General features: G+C 37.2%; 1 long non-coding RNA gene across 1 annotated transcript; it reads right to left on the reverse strand.

Annotated features, from left to right (window-relative positions):
• Window positions 1–312: 312 nt before the first annotated feature.
• LOC131019526 (uncharacterized) lies at window positions 313–3,040 on the reverse strand. Its single transcript, XR_009100321.1, has 3 exons — window positions 2,659–3,040; window positions 1,150–1,210; window positions 313–642 (listed from the first exon to the last, which is right to left on the reverse strand). It is a non-coding gene; the product is annotated as an uncharacterized LOC131019526 (long non-coding RNA).
• Between the last annotated feature and the right edge of the window lie 2,192 nt (window positions 3,041–5,232).

The following is a 5,232-nucleotide window of genomic DNA, read 5'->3' on the forward strand; positions in this document are numbered from 1 at the left end:
TTAATTTGGTGAGAAATTTGGTGCATGCATCTTCAATAATAAAACTGAAGTTGCACATTGTCGGTCTAAAAAAAAGTAGTTGCATATTTTATTGTCATTCATAATATTGGATGATTTAAAATAATACTTCTTCACATGTATTTTTAAAATTTTTAAAATGCTCTTTCTGTATTCTTTACTATATATATATATATATATATATATATATTTTAATTTTACCTATATTGTGACAGCCCGACTCCCAGGAGAATAAGAAACAGCTACTTAATGGGATTTGCTAGACTTTGTTAGAATAAAATGGGTGATATGTTCTTAGACTCGGGTAATACATTGTTAATAAAGGAGTGCCACAATTGAAGGATAATAAGTACAACAATTAGGATAGAAATTTTCCCAGCCAGGATCAAAAGTTCGGAGGTCTGAGACAACAAGATAACACTTCATACTAGACGTACATATATGCGAGGTTCAATTGCTAGTAATGCGATTGCCAAAAGAGTTCATAATAATTAGGCTAAGAATATTTAAAGAGTCATTCTCAAAAGATATCCACCTAAGTGAATATTATGGCAGCGGAAATTATTATACGAAACTACAGCAACATCCTCCCTCAGCCTCGCACGACACCACCTGCCGCTCAACCTGCAAAAGGTTTTGAAAACAATTGCAGGGCTGAGTACTAATATACTCAGTGGATTTAGCCATTTGAAAACATTTGAAAATTCATTTAAAAGAATAATCCATGCTATGAACAGTATAACATAGAAATATTTGAAAGCATTCCATGCATACTTAAAATAAATTTGTGGATCTATTTCCAGTCTTCTCTCTATTGGTGCTTCACCTATAATGTGAACATGTGGGAGCAGCCCACAGAGGTCCACTACCATGCATGTTTCAGAAATTGGAGCAACCCAAGTCTGACAGTCTAAGGCAAGTGGGAGCAGCCCACAATACCCCTTTGTGTGTACACAATCCTAACCAGGGCGATCCAATCGCTACGCCGGCTAGGACCCGATCGTTAGATAACATAGGAGCACTTTAAACAATAGAGATATAAGAAACATTTTAACATGGACATTCATTTGCATTTGCATAAAACAAGTAGAGCTCAATAACTCAAAGCATACTTTGGAAAATAAAACCCACCTCGATGTGGAGATTCAGTGCTTGCTCTTCTTGTAGCTCTAAAGCCCTTGGTTACTCGAACCTACAAGAAATCTATTCTTAAATAGGTCTCGAGGTGTCATCCTAATTTTCTAAGTAAAGTAGGGGATTGCTAACTATTGATACATTTTGCCCGAATAAAAAAAATGTCCATAAGTGAATAAATAAATGCTTAATATAATATTAGTAATTTGATAAATACCACTAAATTTATAAATAATTAATAATTTTAAAGAAGATATGAAACCTTTATATTAGTAATTTATATTAAACTATTTTCGGGCTCAAGTTAATAGTTAAAGCCTAAGATAATAATTTAAAAGCAATAATTTAAAGGCCTGTTATAAAGTGCATAAAAAAAAAAACAATTTGAAACATAGTGTAGCCTATTTAAAATAATTAAAATCGGCCCAGTACTCTATTAAGAATCGGCCCATGTCAAAGAAAAAGCCCATCAGATTATTATGAAATGAGGCCCAAATCAAAGCTTAATTAAACCTAAAAGTAATATAAAATAAAACAAGTCAATCTTTCTCTCTCTCTACTCACGCTTCTCTCTCCCTCTCTCGCCTCCCCCCCTTTTCTCCAGAACTCCGCCTTTCCTCCCGAGCTCCACGCCGGCCGCCTGCTCCAGCTCCGGCGAAATCGCCGGATCCGGGGCCTCCCTCTCTTCGCCTTCCTTCTCTCGCTCCCGATAGCAGACGGTCAAGGATGGCCGCCGCCGCTGCTGCTCCATTTCTGCCGCGTCAGCGGCGCTCGGCCTTAGGCCGCGCCGCCCTGGCCTCGCCGTCAACCATCAATTGCCAGCCACCTCGCGCTCCCCACCCTCTTCTCCCTTGCGTCATCTGCAGCGGACGGCCGAGGAAGGTTGCCGCCGCCGCTGCTGTTTTCGCAGCGGGCAGCGCGCCTGGCCTCTGGCCGCGCCACCGCCATCCTCCAGCGCTCCCTCTCACGGCCCAGCCCGCTCCATCACTTCTCCCTCTGCGTGTGGTGGTCAGCCACCTGGGCGGCGACTCCACCACAGCAGTGCTGCTGCCAGCCGACTCCCCTTTCTTCCTCGCGGCCGGCCGAGCAACGGCGTTCTGAAATTCGCCGTGCCGCCGCCGTCCTCATCACCGGGTAGAAGACCCTCTTCTTCCCTCGACTCCCACATTCCAGACCAAGAGGAAGAAGGAAAGAAAGATCGAACTTGCAGAGTTAAACAAGGTATGTTCTTGAAGAATGATGGGAATTGGTTCACGAGAAAGGAAGCAGGAAAGACGTCAAGTTTGGTGTTCGTTGGTACTGTTCTTGATATGGTTGCTTTGTTGTAGTACAGATTTTAATAGTCTTATTGTAGCAGGGATTGTGTTTTACTAAAAATCCTTACAAGTTATGAATGAAAAGTATGTTGTTCAAGTTCATGTCAATGTGTGAGATTGTAAATCTAGTTCTATCTTTGATGTAGAGGAATACATGCTGTGGTATAAAGTTGAAGGGAGAAGATCGAACCTTGTTCAGTTTGGTTTTGATGAATGTGCTGTAGTATTGCTTATTTGGCTTGATAAGCTTGATGGGTGTCTTGAACTCCTGAGATTGAAAGTATTTTAATGGCAGATTTTGCAGATTAGAGATGGAAAAGGACAGGGAATGTTCTTGAAAGAGAGTTTTAAGGAGTGAAGGAGTGAAGAAAAGGTGCTGCCTCGGTAGGGGAAGAAAGATTTTAGCAGATTAGGATTTGGGATAAAAGATTTTCTTGGGAGGTGAAAAGACGCTGGTGGCAGAACAGAACAGAAATCTGAAGTTAATTTGGGCTCTAATAAAAATAAAACTTAAGCCTACAATTGTTTGGGCTTAAGGACATAAATAATTAAATCCTCTAACTATATACCATATATACATATATATGGGCCTTAGACTCAAAATAATAATAATAGATAAGCTAGGTGATGGGTAAATGATTAAATAAGATAAGGAATATTAGTAATACTATTTCTCACATAATTCGGCAACGGATTTAAATCGATTGACAATAAAATAAAATAAAAAAATTATGAATATATCTATATCAATTTCCTTGATATAATATAATCGCTAAATAATGGGCGTGTATCAATAGTATACTAATTTTCTATATTTCCTATGAAAAGGTCGGGATATCACATATATATATTTTTAAATTGTAGTAAATTAATCCTACGAAATTGATTTAATCCTAAGAAATTGATTTTTATTTAAAGTACGTAACTTATATTATTATTATTACGTCTATCATAATTTTTTTTTATAGGAATCAACAACTCACATTTATTATGAAAATTTTGAACCCTTAATTGAACTAAATATCATTAAATTAAAGGTCAGCTTATATCAGAATCAATTAGGTGCATATACTTTCATTAGTAAAATTAAATTTATGTATTTTATTTTCATTCATAGTTCATGATTCAAACGAATATTCTCTAAATATTCTGAATTATACTATTTTTTATATTTTAAAAATTTTACATACATAAATTTTCAAATGATATATTACTCTACAAAACATTTTAATTTTAAATGTATTCCGTTATATATCATTGTCACTTATTATTTTTATGCCATAGCTATAATAGATAAAATTAGCTATAATAAATAAAAGATAAAATTAATAAAAATATGTTATTAATGCATAATATTCAATAATCCACAGTTTTTATATGAATATAGAATCAATATTTCATATATTTGATTTTTGTTGGAGGAGTTATTGGAGACATCAAGAAATTACTTCCTTGAAATAATTGGAGTTAAAATGCCGAAACAAATTAAAGCTCAATTCTTATTAAATCCGCGACCCTTATTTAAGAAACTTTTTTTTTTTGCGAAATAAGCTAATTTAATTTAACAATTCTTATTAATCAACTGCCTTTAATAATTTTGCACTCTTAAAATTACAAACTATAATTAAAAGTCCATTCTTAATTAGCCCAACATCAAAAGCCATTAAAAGTTCATTCTAATTAGCCCAACATAAAAAGCCATTAAAAGTCCATTCTAATTATCCCTTCTATAAAATGAAAAATTGCGGCTACAACCCCTAATTTTTACACCAGCGCCGCTCTTCTTCTTCACTCAATTTTTGTATTTTGTTTTCTTTCATCTTCCTCCACCGCCTCCTTCTCCATCGAAGAGCGCCGCCTCCAGCCACCGGCATCCCCCTTCTCGCCTCTCGCTCCTTGGCATTTCCCCTTCTGTCCGTCACGGCGCACGACGAGGTTGCATATGTAGCGCCGCCTCCGTCTCCACAACCACCGACTCCCTCAATCGGAAATACCCTCTGGGTCTCCCTCTCTGTCTCGCAACTCTCCGATCTGGGCGAAGACGTTGCACCACACGGTGCTGACTCCTTCCTCGTGACAACAAAGATGCCGCCGCCACCCTCTTCGATTCTCCGGCAACCGCGGCGGTGCCGAGGCTGCTGCCCCCTCGTTCCCTGACTCGACTCAACTCGGTACTCACAGACGCAACTCAACATAGCAAGTTCAAAGGCAGAGAAATAAAATCAAAGCTTCAAACTTCTACTTCTTCTTTCTTCTTTTATCAGTGAAAGCCAAGTTCTTGAAATTGTTCAAGTTCATTTTAGAGAAAAAAAAAAGGAAAAAAAAAACTCGCCACTTCTTCTTTCTCATCTTTTTCTTCCTTAGTTGCCGTCGTGGTTTTGGGTGTTGTTGGTGGTTGAAGTAGCACTGACAGTGGTGATAATGGAAGACGGTTGTTGGTAGATTCAAAAGCTCCCATGAGTAGAGCAACCATGATTGTTGTTTGATTGCAAATTTCATCTTATTTATAGAGCCTCAAAATGTGGAGGCCACATATACTTGTTCTCCAAGAACATATCAGGAAAGGACATATTAGCTTTAAACTTGATGAGCAAGTTTTGAAAGAGATGTGGGAGGTTGTAATCTAGTGGATAATAAGATGATTGATATTTCCTAAAAAAAAAGGCTTTTCATTTTCCCGCCAAAATGATCATGTTAGCTAAGGTTGAGCTTTTATATATATATATATAGATAATAAATATTCTTTATATAATTTTTTATTTAA

The sequence above is a fragment of the Salvia miltiorrhiza genome, chromosome 4 (genome assembly GCF_028751815.1).
Source record: "Salvia miltiorrhiza cultivar Shanhuang (shh) chromosome 4, IMPLAD_Smil_shh, whole genome shotgun sequence".
Taxonomy (NCBI): Eukaryota; Viridiplantae; Streptophyta; class Magnoliopsida; order Lamiales; family Lamiaceae; genus Salvia; species Salvia miltiorrhiza.